Source organism: Pinus tabuliformis, chromosome 3_1 (genome assembly GCF_031772625.1).
Source record: "Pinus tabuliformis cultivar Carrire ecotype Pingquan chromosome 3_1, CPIR1, whole genome shotgun sequence".
Classification (NCBI taxonomy): domain Eukaryota; kingdom Viridiplantae; phylum Streptophyta; class Pinopsida; order Pinales; family Pinaceae; genus Pinus; species Pinus tabuliformis.
The window spans coordinates 967,379,850-967,393,040 of record NC_142301.1 but is presented as its reverse complement, the minus strand read 5'-3'; positions in this window follow the sequence as shown (position 1 = coordinate 967,393,040).

Here is a 13,191-nt window from a genome sequence, read left to right as displayed (position 1 = left end):
CACGCATCTGATTGAGTTTGCATGAGGTCTTGGTCTTTTATCATAACCCAGTTTCTTGTTCATTCTCCTCAACTCGTTGAGAGTGATCTAGCGTGTCATCATTTCCTGTAATCATTGAGAGATAGATATGCACAATTTCAAAGAATAGTGACTTCTGCCAAGATGATCTGCACAGTTTTCCAAAGCAAGGTTGGGTTGCCTGCTCTGCACAATTTCTGAGAGAAAGGTTAGGTTGCCTGCTCTGCACAATTTCTGAGAGCAAGGTTGCTGGCCTGCTCTGCACAGTTTTCTAGTTCAAGGTTGGGTTGCTCTGCGCAATTTCTTGGAGCAAGGTTATTAGGCACTTAGGACAACACTGTGCAGTTTTGAGATGCAAGACACTGCTGCGGGATGGGGTCCTGGGAGGACACCTCTACATAGTTTCTAAATGTAGGGCGGTCAGATTGCTCTGTGCATTTCTGGAGAGAAATGTTGGTTGTTTGATTGCTCTATGCATTTCTGTAGAGCATCACTGGCTGTCTAACTTCTATTCACATTTCTGGAGAGCAGTTTTGGTTTCCTGACTTCTCTGCACATTTTTGGAGAGTAGTGTTGGCTGGGTAGCTGAGGGAAAACACTGCTCAGTTTCTGAAGAAAGTGGGTTCCGGCTGGGGAAGAACACTGGAGGAAACCACTGTGAAGTTTTGGATGCCAAGGGAGGCTAGGGTCTCTACACACTGCGCAGTTCCAACAAACAAGGGAAAAAACTTAACAATTACATAAGCAAAGTGCATAGTTCTAGGAAGCTGGATCGGGTTAGGTTGCTCGAGAAATTGGCTACGTGTGAGATCAGTGAAACAGATGTAAACAATGATAGGACTTGACTATGATCACACAAGGACACTTAGTGATACAATGTAAACCATCTAGAATGTATAAAACGTACTCTTCTTGATGCACAAACCTTTGTGACGAGAGTGCGTGAAGTGAGTGTGAAACATGTCTATGTAATGAAAACAACTCATGTGCACAAGATTTCCCTTGAAGCAAAACAACATTCCCTTTGCATGACAAACAACAATCCTTATGCCCAAAGATGACACATACTACATAAAGATGAGAACATGAACAAATCGTAAGATCAAGGAGTAAGCTTGAGATCATCATCTTACCAACAAGTGACCAAGGAACGATCGATCATAGGATCCAAGGTAGGCTCTAAAATTTGCATTCAAACCAAAATTTTTGAGGGTGGTTGTAGCCACTACAATGGACCCATTAAACTTCTTGTGAGGTGCAATATTTTCTTTCTCAAATGCATCCTGACGTCTTGTTCTTTTCTGCTGCCATTTACCTTTAGCTTTGTCTTTCCCTTTCCAACCTTTTTGAGATTATGTCTTGCACTTTGATTGCTCATAACAATGTTTCAATTTCCCAATAACTTCCTCAAGTGATCGAGACTCATCATACTCAATCCGATCTCTAAATGCTAATGGAAATCCACTAAAAAATATCTTAACTTTAGCCTTCTCATCTTTAAGATATGATACATACCTCGATAACCATAGAAACTTATTCATATACTCCTCATATGTCATCAATCCTATCTTTAGCTTGTAGAATTCCTTGGCTTTGTTGTCGTAGTGCCTCTCTGACAAGTACTTCTTCCTGAAAATCCTCTTGAATTAATGCCAACTCAACTCCTTTTTCTTGATGTCTCTAACCTAATTCACATCTTCCCACCAGATGTTTTCTTTCCCTTTGAGGTTGAAGATAACTATTCTAGCCTTAATATTCTTTGTGTATTCATGCAACTCAAAGAATTACTTCATCCCAAGTAGCCATGCTTCTGCATCTTACAGCGTCTTGAAATCCCCATCAAAGGTAGGTGGCTTTTCTTTCTTGAAATCATCTGGAAAATATCCCTTGTCACTCCTCCTATAAGGAAGATAACGATGACGATCATAGTGTCGATCATAACCAGAACTAGAGTAGAACATGTTTCCATCACCTCTCCTATCTGGAATATCCAAGAGCCCGCCATCTCTAATCATGCCATCTCTATCCAACCTGTGCCCACCGTGAGACCTACTACCATATGCCCCATTAGTGTTGTCTTCTTGCCCATGGTTAATTCGAAGTGGTCCTTGTCTCTCCAATTTGGGCAAACTTTTAAGGATTACTGCATTGGCTTCTACTTGTTTCTCTTGTTCATGAATGATCTTGTCATTGTCTGACTTGAAACTCCTTATTTTTGCCTTCAAACTTCTCAATGTGTCTACTAAGTCAAAAAAATGCCCAACACCACGCTACTCATCTGAGCCATAAGGAGAATCTCGTGAACTGTAGTATAACATCTTGTTATTCATCTTTGATCTCTTTCCTGTAAGTATACCATGTTAGCTTAGACCAAAACATAACATAATCAACATACCTCAATATAGTTCAGGGGAGGATATCTCATAAGTAAGATCAACCAAATTATCATGATAAATTTATAATCATAATCACATCAGCACATAACATCAGTTTAACCACTATCCAGTAATTAATGCCTTATCAAACCAACCACATACCATGACCTCATGCATGACCACTGCAACCATATTAATGTATGCATAACAATATATAAGCACTAACATGCATAATCAACATACACTCATGACGACCACATCCAACAACACACCATCCACTTTCACATGGCGACACCACTGCAACCGTGACCACCACCATGCATACATAAAAATTACATAAACCAAAATCATATAGAACACACATAGGTTACCAACCTGAATGCATGACCAACACACCACCCATCTAATATAAGAGGTGAACCATACTCTGATACCACTATGTAACACCCTTCTCCCACATTTGCCCAAGTTAATTGATTTTCTATGGTAAACATGTGATGAGAGGCTACTATGATGTGATTCAACTCCCCACATACAATTAAGGAAGTGGAACTGATAAAACAAAACCATTCAGACCTTCCACACATGCTAGAGAACCTTTTGGATCCAATCAACCCTTCCAGGTGACCAACCCCTGAGAAGACTTGACATTTGACTGATATAGACCCCCAGTCACTCCCATGACAAGCCATGCATGTGACTAAGACCTTCCAGATGCCCCCACGGAAATGGCATGTCAGTGACTGTGGACTTTTTCAACTAGTTCTGAGCCAGCAAACTAGATTATGTGCCATGTTTTCAAGGCCATGACTCAAGCCAATAACTAGAACTTCATGAAACTTTAAGAAATGATAAATAACAATGGAATAAGGGCACTTTTGAAAACACTTGATCAATTATTTGATTGAACCCCTAATAGCCATGACAAGCATTTTGTCAAACATGTCACAAATATGCAATCTACAGGTCATAACAACATATCTAATCATAGGTTCTCATACTTATCTGAGATTCGTAAAGAAGTATTGTTGCCTTATCACAATAGTTGAATTATCATCTATTAGGTCATATATTCATTGTAATTTTAATTGCTAATCAAAAAATGATGGAAGGCATACATTAAGTTTGTCATAAAATATACTCATAACCATCATATAACCAACATAAATAACAAGGATATAACATCCATAAAATCCACATATAAGCGAGTACATTTACACATGAAATACCAAGGAGAAGAATTTATTATTAATGAATGCAAAAGCCAACCTGGTATGGGACTTCCATGAACCACCTGACCATAGATTGGCTGAACCAAACTTTCTTTCATCCAATCACCCCTATTCCATATTCCAAGCATGAATACAGGACTCAAAAACAAACGAAACCAGGTTTCTTTAGGCTTTACCGCAATCCCCATCGGATCACTATGCCCTAAACTAGCATGGATGCCACCAAATTTCTCCACATACACCATGAGGAATTTTCTTGTCTCCTAGTCTCTAGGCTTTACCGTATATCCCATCAAACTATTGGCATTATGATACAGGTGTTATCCTTGATGGCAACTCACTCAGATAAAATATCACGGTACAGCATGTCAACGGCAAATAATTACATATCAGACTACAAAGAATGAAGAAAGAGAGGTATACGCAGGTTCACCTTGACCAAGCTGCATATACACGCAGGTTCCCTAAACACAAGTAGCGTATACGTACACATGCACTTTCACAAAAGGAAAAGTTTGTATATGTTGGAAAACTAAGTTTTTGGACCGAGATATTTGGTCCAAGATATTTTGATCCATGGTATTGGTCCAAGGTATTTGGTATGAGGTATTGACCCTAGGTATTTGGTCCAAGGTATTGGTCCTAAGTGGTTTTGATCCATGGTATTGAGAAAGGCCTAAAACTATATAAGGAGGAGAAGATCATTAGGCCAAGGTGTGCAAGTATCGAATATCTGATGAAGTGTGAGATCTAGTATGCAAGTTATTGGCTTATGGTGCTTTGCTTGATCTAAACCAAGGATGAACCTTAGCGGTTGATGAGGGATAAGATCTAATGATGGATCAGGATCTTAAGGCTTGAAATGAATTATCATTATATGGTTTGATCTTGTATAGTCTAGATCTGAATACTGACGCATGTGTTATTCTTTAAATGTTATGATTTGGGTATAACTAAAGTCTAGAATAGCTGCAAAATTATGAATTACTATTTACAGATGTGTATGTTGGTTGGCTTTGATAAAAGTGCGTATACATACTGGTTCGACACAGGGAAATAGCGTATACCTTATTAAGTATTTTTCGGTGGTTTTTTTTTGCTATTGCAGAGTTTTGGGTTCTTCTTTGGGTTCAGGTGACTGTATTCTGGTGACAGTGTTCTGAATGATCAAATTTAGGTTATGATGATTGAGTTTCAGTGATTGGTTGATGTAGATGTACTTGATGATTGTATTGCAGTTATGATGTTGTTGATGGGTCTGTTAACACCCAGGTTGTTCCCTATGACTCCCAAGGGAATACGGCCGGGGTAACCACTAACCAATCTTTGGGTTACAGTTCCTAGCCTAACTGCAACCAGAGAGGGCTCTCTCTTTATGATTTATCTTTGCTATAGTTGTGTTTTAGGCTAGCTATGATGCTCAAGTTTTTGTTTGTGTTTTGGTTGAAGGATCTCTTTCAGTTCTTATGATGTAATATTTTGATGATGAGTTTCCATTGGGCAATGGAGTCTAGATGCTGTGAAATAATCTTAAATGTTGAGTAGTGTTATAACTGCAAGGCCTATTGTGTACTTAGCAGACAAGTTCAATATTTTGAGTGATGATGTGTGTCAACCAGCAGAAATCTGTTAAGAATTTTCTGTTATGTTGGTGAAATGAAAATGAACACAGAGCACAGGAGCAAAATTATGAATTCCTGTGACGGTGACCTATGCGAAGGATGTATTCTGAAAGTGCAGCAGATTAAGAATCACACTTTATATAGATTACACCTGAAGAAAACATTTATAAGCAACACAGACTGAACTCAGGGTGCTCAGTGAGCAAATCCTGGGAGTTATTCTTTTTCTCTGTTGCTCAATACTGGAAATCAGATAGCGGATATGGAATTATGACAAAACAAAATGAACATGGAGAGAGTTACAGAGACTTATTGCATGGTAAGATACGCAGGGATCCAGCAGTCATAAACAGGCACAGAACATCCTCAACACATCATAGCATCCGCGAAATTCCATTGCTTTCCTTTATTGACTTTCAGAAAACAATTACAGCATAAGAAACCGATCAGGAGAAAATTCCAACAACCCTTGCTACATTATGCGAAGGGGTTTATATAGAAATATGTATACAAAATATCTCAGGTATTGAGTCATCTGAGAGAGAGAAAATATCTTCAGTAGTTGTTCAGAAAGTAGGCAAGAAGTTATTACAATGTTAAATGCAGCGTAAATGCCATTTATATCTGTCAGAGGATTGTTTGACTTTTAAGGAGTCACTGAGTCGGTTGTATTACTCTGCATTAATCCTGTAGGTACGCATTTACTTTTGCCTGCGTAATGAGTTATCGGCTTTGCCAGCTGTGGTTCTCCTTTTTCTGCTTTGTTGGCCGCTTTATCTGCTGAGTTGGCTCAGCTTTGAATTTATGATGCCTGCTGACTTTGCTGACTTTTCTTTTCATCAAAATTTGTAGAAGAAACAGGAATTGATGTATGACTTAATGTTTACAAAATTCTCTGGATGGCATCTGTCCACCATTCCTGTGTAGGGAGCTGATGCCTGAGGATGGCCTCCATTGTTTCCTCAGCTTCTGTATACTTGAAAAAATTCGGGGCTATATCAAATAAGTGATTTATTTCATTCATTACAAAAAGTAGATTTTCTATTTTACTATAGAAGATCTGTCCTGTAATAGGCCCTGTGTCTTCTGAACTACTGGCCTTCTCATTTACCTGTGATGAGGCAAAAACATTCACTCTCTTGGCATATTTTTCATGGGTGAATAATCTCCCTCCGCTGTTCAGTAAGCTAGGGAGTCCTTTACTCTCCAATACTTGGAATCTCTCCATGAACCTGTTTACCTCTGTTTGCATATCCTGGGTTCTTCTGTCCAATGTCTGCACCAGATTTCTAAGAGTAAGAACCCTCTTGATCATTTGGATAGTCTCAGTTCTGTTTGCAATTCCCATGATGGCCAACTGAGAACTTGTCTTGTGATTGAGCACATTGATCATTCTTGTAGCAATTTCAGGCATACTCCCCAATAAGGCCCTTGATGTTCTGATTTCCCTTTGTGCCTTTGGTATGAGCTCTAGTTGCTCATGGATTGTCTCAATGTATGGCCATTGGTTGTTGATGGATTTACCAATATTGGACCATATCATTGCTCTGATTTCAGCTATGATTTTATCTAGCTTTAGCTCATTCTCAAGCTCCCTGATTTTGTCTTTAAGGGCTTTGATTTCCTTGGCCTTCTCTCCCACTTCTCTTTTTGTTTTGTCATGCCTTTCATTTACCTTAGCCAGCTGCTCCTTTGTTTCATTCAGCTGCATCATTTGAGCTTCTAAAGCTTGTATTTCATTTTTTAGCTTTTGCATGTCTAGGCTCTGATCTGTGCTGATGGGTGCTGCTGCAGTAGATGTGGCTGGTTGTTCAGCCTGCTGAGGTGGAGGTACAGTAGTAGGAACAGTCTCCTCAAGATTTATGACCTGTGGAGGAGGCTGAGATGTCTGCCCTTCTTGTGCTTGTTGTGATAATGTTTGGGGAGGTACTTGTGCAGCTTCATATTGCCCCAGTTTTTCTTGTGCCTTGATAAGCTCTTTGTAAATGGAAATTAGCAGGGCAGTGGAATCCTGCTCATACCTTTGCTTTGCTACCTCATCAGTCTGTGGATGGATAGTGGCTGGAATTTTGATCTTCTTTCTTAGTGCAGCCATATCAGCATCTCTAATTTTCAAGATCTCTTGTATCCCTTTGATGTCATTGGGATTGTGCCCAATTTCTATAATGATTTCCTCCAAGGTTCTGATCCTGTTGTCTTTGGCCTGAGAAGAGGCCCTCTCTAGCTCTAGCTGGGAAGCTGTGGCATTCAGACTGCTTGTTAATTTATAGTTGTCCAAAGTTTTATCGGCCAATGAAGCATACACCATTTCTCCAGTTTGTTTATGCAGCTCAATTTTGTCCATGGGGTGTATGTCTTTGGCAAGGACCTCTAGGTTGGTCCTGAGGTAGTCAGCAGAAGACTGTGGTTTGAGTGCCGTAGGCATGAAGTGACTCATTGTCAGTTTGCCCTCACTTACATCAAAAGCAGACATAAGTCTCTGCTGATTGGAAGGAGCCATATTTAGTAAGTGATTATACAATTGCACCTTGATCGGGTCACTCCTCCTCTTAATGTCTATAAACTGCTGCTTTATGCTCACTTGTCCTTCTTTCTGCTGGTTGGAGGAGCTGACCTCCCCTCCCATGGTCCTGTCCTGTTCCTGCTGGAAGGAACTTGCTGAAACTTCTTGACTGGGTGGGCCCATGCCCAATGCATCTCTTATTGCTACATCATCCTCTGGGAAATCATTAAGTCTTTGCCTTTTCTCTCCTTGGTCTATGGAGGATGTGAGGGGAGTTTCTCTTTCCCTTTTCCTAAAGACAAATGTATCCTCCTTTTGCGGGGTTTGGAGGACCGAGGCATCAAATGTGGTATCTTGTCTTGGAGGCAATGTTGTTTCAGTGGTCTAAGGGGTCTCCACTGTTTTCTTTTGTTGGTCAAGCTGCTCCTGCCCTTGCTCTTTTTGCTGTTGTTGCTCTTGCTGTCCTGATTCTTCTTGCTGCCCTGGTTGCAGCCCTTCTGCTTGCTGCTGTTGTTTTTGTTGCTGTTCCTGCTGTTGCTCCTGCTCCATCTCTTTCTCTGCCTCCATTTCCTTTTCCTTTCCTTTTTCTGACACTTTTCCAGCAACTCTTGTAGTTTGCTGTGGGGTGGTTGAAGAGGAGGCTGTTGTTCCAATTTGTGTGCTTGGCAGTGAGGGGACCTGTGCATAAAACTCAAGGTCAGCCATCTTCTTTTGGTTGTTTAGAGCTCTTTGATTAAGCTCTTCTTGAGTCACATTTTCTTCTAAAGTTCCTCTTTTCCACTTGCTTTGGTTGGCATATTTTTCTATTTGAGGGAGGCTATAATGATCATAAGCAGACAGTTTGTATTTGAGTCTCCTCATTGTGATGAAGTTGTTGGGGTCATAGGGTTTCCATACGAAACTGTGCTTGAGACCAAATCCCCTCAGTGTTGCATCTGCTTCCTTCCACCCTTCATCCCTTTCATTGTAAATGAAATGGCCAAGTTGGCTCTTGATTTTCAGCTGTGCCTTCTTGCCTCTGCCTGAGAAGTGGAACATATCCACAAAGCCAAACTGTCTGAAGTATTCTAAGGCAAATAGCCTCATGGGCACAAATTTGGGTAGTCTAAATGGGGGCAACTCACACCCATATATTCTGATGACGGTGTGGTGTTGGTAGAGATACCAATCCCCAATACTGTATACTTTTGATAGCTGAAGGAGTCTTTTCATCTCATCTGTCAATCTGGGAGGAGGTGAACCCAACAGTAGAGTCAAGGCTGGATGGATGAAAAGATCAATAAATTCACAGTAGGTGTATGGAGAATGGCTCCTTACATGAAAAACAGATGTCCAGTATACAACTGATCTCAGGTTGCCCTGTGCATCTACTCTTTTCTTTGGGAAAGAGAACTTATCATGCTGGAAGTAAAGGAGCAGATGATATAGGTAAGAGGTGTATCTAAACACCCTTTCTCTTGACAAATTCATCAACTGATCATGCATCTTGTCTGATATGTATGTGGCATAATCATAGTGGATTGGTTTCCTTCCTGGGGAAAACATAAGCATCATTTGTATAACTGTTTCATCCACATGTTCTATTGAATCATATCCCAGGATGGGACTGATCATGTCAACCAGGTCTTGGCCCAATTGGTTGAGGTAAACGCAGTTGATGGGAGGAATTTGCAAAGTGTCAGCCTTGATGAAGAGCTGGTTGATCTTAGTGATTTGGGCCTCTGTGGTTCTGGCTCCCTGTACTATTAAATCAGCTAGTGACAGAGGGACCAACTTTTGATCTGTCTGGAATTGCAACATCTCCCTGATTGCTTCAGGGGTAATGAGGAACAGAATTGAACCTTCAGCATCTAGCACTGCCCTCTGGGATGCATCATAGTGTTCAGCAACTATGTGCACAAGCTCAGGGAATTGATTAACCTGAGGAAGCTTGAATATTGGGAGGAATGAATCCCAAATTCCCAGGATGTCTGTCCCCCTCTCATGTTTGATCTTTATCTCATTTAATATTTGCAGATGGAACCTGCTTCTGCTCAGCATTTCCTCTGTTATCTTGTAGTCCAAGTCTGCCAAAGCTCTGGTGTGAAATGTTCTATTAGGAACATTCAGGGGAGCCACATTGAGGGCTATAGGAGCTACAGGGGGGTCCATGACTCTTGTTTTAAGCTTTCCGTCTGCTCAAAGACTGTGTTACTATGCAGAGTAACAACAACAAGGTTTGTTTGCAAAGAAAGATGGTTTAGCAAGTGGAAGGTGGAAATAAGGCCGCAGCAGTTGAAATACTGCCTCTGTATGACTCTGTGGTAGCGGAAATGTCAAGGGGATACTCTCTTACGGTATATTTGTCCCCTGCAGGTAACGGGCTCACGATTGCGCGAACCAGTTGTAGTTTTGTTTTTTAATTGTCAATAATTGGCTTGACAGAGGCTAAACAAAGTTTCTGGTTAAGCTTAAATGGCAATTTAGTGATTTTCAACGGTGAATTTCTGCTCCTAAGGCCTGCTACTCATTTACATGCGAAATGTAGGCGAAAATGGAGTTTTAGAGCATAAACGAGCAATACCTGTAAAATTGGATCGGTCAGAGCTTGTTGGCGTTGAAGGAATAGACGCTCTGGCGGTCGGGAGACGGTTTTCAGCGGCTGGTGCAAGATTGGACGTAGTTTGCATGCAGAGCAGAATAACGACGAACACACCAAAATGACAAAAAACGCGAATGTTTGGCTAAAATAGACCTTTTGACGCTTTTGGCGCGAATTCGTGCTGACGTCAGCATGACGTCATAGGTGGGGTCAAGGTCGGATGACGTCATGCTGACGTCATCGGGTGACGTGGCGGGATCTGGTTGGTACACGGTGGCGGTGACATGGCAGGACAGGTGGACCAATGGCAGGGCCAGGGGGGTGACGGGGCAGTGTACCTGGGTGACGGGGCGCTGACATGTTGCTGACGTGATGATGACGTGAGTGGGCGGGATAAGGGAATCCGGAAACCAGCAGTGGTTTCATATCGCACCGCCTCCTGTACGGGGGCGGTATCGGTCAGTAGTACCTCCGACGTATGGTGGTGAGGACACGTTGCAGTGGAATGACGTCCTCCAGATACGGACGTCGGGAGATATCTATCGGTCATCGGATGGGCTCCGACGTCACGATGATCGTCAAATCTACGGACTTTGATCGGACGGCGGACGTGGGACAGATGTGACAGGAGGTTAGTACAGGTATCGGTCAGACGTCGGAAGGGGTCCGACGCGATCAGGGCCGTCGGATCTGTAGGCCTTTGATCTAACGGTCGTTGGGGAGGTGACATGTGTGGAATATACGGATGAGGGCGGAGGCAAATAAACCTGTTTTGAGCGCTTTTCTAATGTATTTTGATAAAAACAATTACATGCGCCTGACCTTGATTATGCGGCGGAAAGAGGGTTTTGATGCTTTTTTTGCCCTTTGAAGCGGGTAAGGTGGTTTTTTAGGGTTTTTCTATAGGTTTTATGTGCAAAAAGGGGGTAGAGATAGAGGAACTTGCTCATGAGGGAAGAAGGGTATTTGGCAGAGGTTTATCAACATGACCTGGTGTCATTTGATCCCTGACTCGTGACTTTATTGGCTATAATGCCAAGGGGTGGGTATTTATAAGATTTTGGGATTTATACACCTTGGTGTTAGTAATATTAGGGAAAAGGGTGATATAAGGGATTTATATAATAGGGTTAGTGTTAGTATGGAGGAGGGGGTAAGTGGAGAGAGAACCATTAAGTTTATATGAAACAAACTTGGTTTTAAGAGTAGATCAAAATGAAAAGAACTTTAGACAAGAAATGTGGCTTCTTAAAGATTTAAGAAACACCATGGAACCTTAGTCTTTTCCATGAAATTTTAGCTGATAGGGGAATGTTAGAAATGAAATTGGAGGGGAGATGGGAAATTAGTCATGCTTCCTGCTGAGAATTGATGAAGAAGGACACCCTTGTCACTTAATCAACTTTGCTTTGATACCTACCATCACCATCCTTGCAATAGTAGGGATAACCTTTCTGCAACCCCAACTACCTACCCAGCTACTTACCTAGCATTTTATTTCTTCTTGGAGGGTGCACTTGGACTTGCAGACCCTTACTTGCCTTTTCTTTTCTTTGGCTTTTTCTTTTGTTTTTTCTATCTACTTCTGCCCTTATCTCTTCCAAGGTCCCAGATTAGGCTGTTGGGATCCTTCTCTTCTCTACCTAAACTAGTTGTCTGCCAAAATTAAGCAGTTTGGACAGACTTCTTTCTCTAGTCTATAGCACAAAATTGAACATATGGCATGATCCAGATTAAGCTGTTGGATCATCCATCAAAAATTGAAATAAGGTCATCAACATTGAAACACTTTACACACCTTTTTGTTCTCTAGGAAATATGGGATCTTTGTGAACTCAAAGCAGAGCATATTTGGACTTTCTTTTGTCAATCATGAAATATGAAACCTATTGGTATAGGTATCCAACAGGGTCCAGTATGAAAATTTAATGAAACGTGACCTTCAGATTATGGTGTCGTGTTCCAGGAGTATCCAGTCTGAAAATTCATGAAACGTGGTCCCTGGAGGAAGAAAGAAGGGCGTAGCCTTCTATAGGTCAACACCTACGTACTAGGAAACATGTCGGCTAGTACAAGAGCTACGGGGTTGTAGCTCCCTTCCAGTAGAAGCTGGATAACGAGAGAAGGTTGCAGCCTTCTGCAGGTGGATGCCTGCATACTAGTATAAGTCTACACCAGTACAAGATTGTAAACAGATTTTCTTATTATTAAAAGAAGATGGAGACGACAACAGTAGGTGGTTTTTACCCACATTGGGTTTCCACCTTATATCTTGGTGTTCATGTGTGTTGCTTATGTGTGATGCTTTATTCTACTTTTACTGCATTGTCTAATAAATCTCTGATACACTGGTTAAAGTTCAATACATGATAAACTACCTAAATCAAAAGTTATTTGCATATACGTTGGCTACTTTAAGTACGGTCACATGTACACGCTAGTTCACTTAGTTGAAGTAGCGTATATAAATCTATTTGGGAAATTAAATTTTTGATCTGATAATACTGATTCACCCCTTCTCAGTATTATTTCCAACAATTGGTATCATAGCAGGTACTTCAGAAGAAGCTTGATCGCTTGAAGGGAGATCCATCATCATGAGTAATCAAGAAAGCATGGGATCCATCGAACCGCCAATATTTGATGGGAGAAACTTTGTTTATTGTAAAATAAGAACCACGTCCTATCTACAATCACTTGGAACTGATGTCTGGGAAATTGTGGAAGGAGGATATACATTTCCAACAGAAATTCCTACAGATACGGCAGGTAAGAAGCAATATGAAACCAATGCCAAAGTTGTCAATACATTATTAGGAAGTCTATCACAATCAGAGTTTTTCAAAGTCATGCAGCTCAA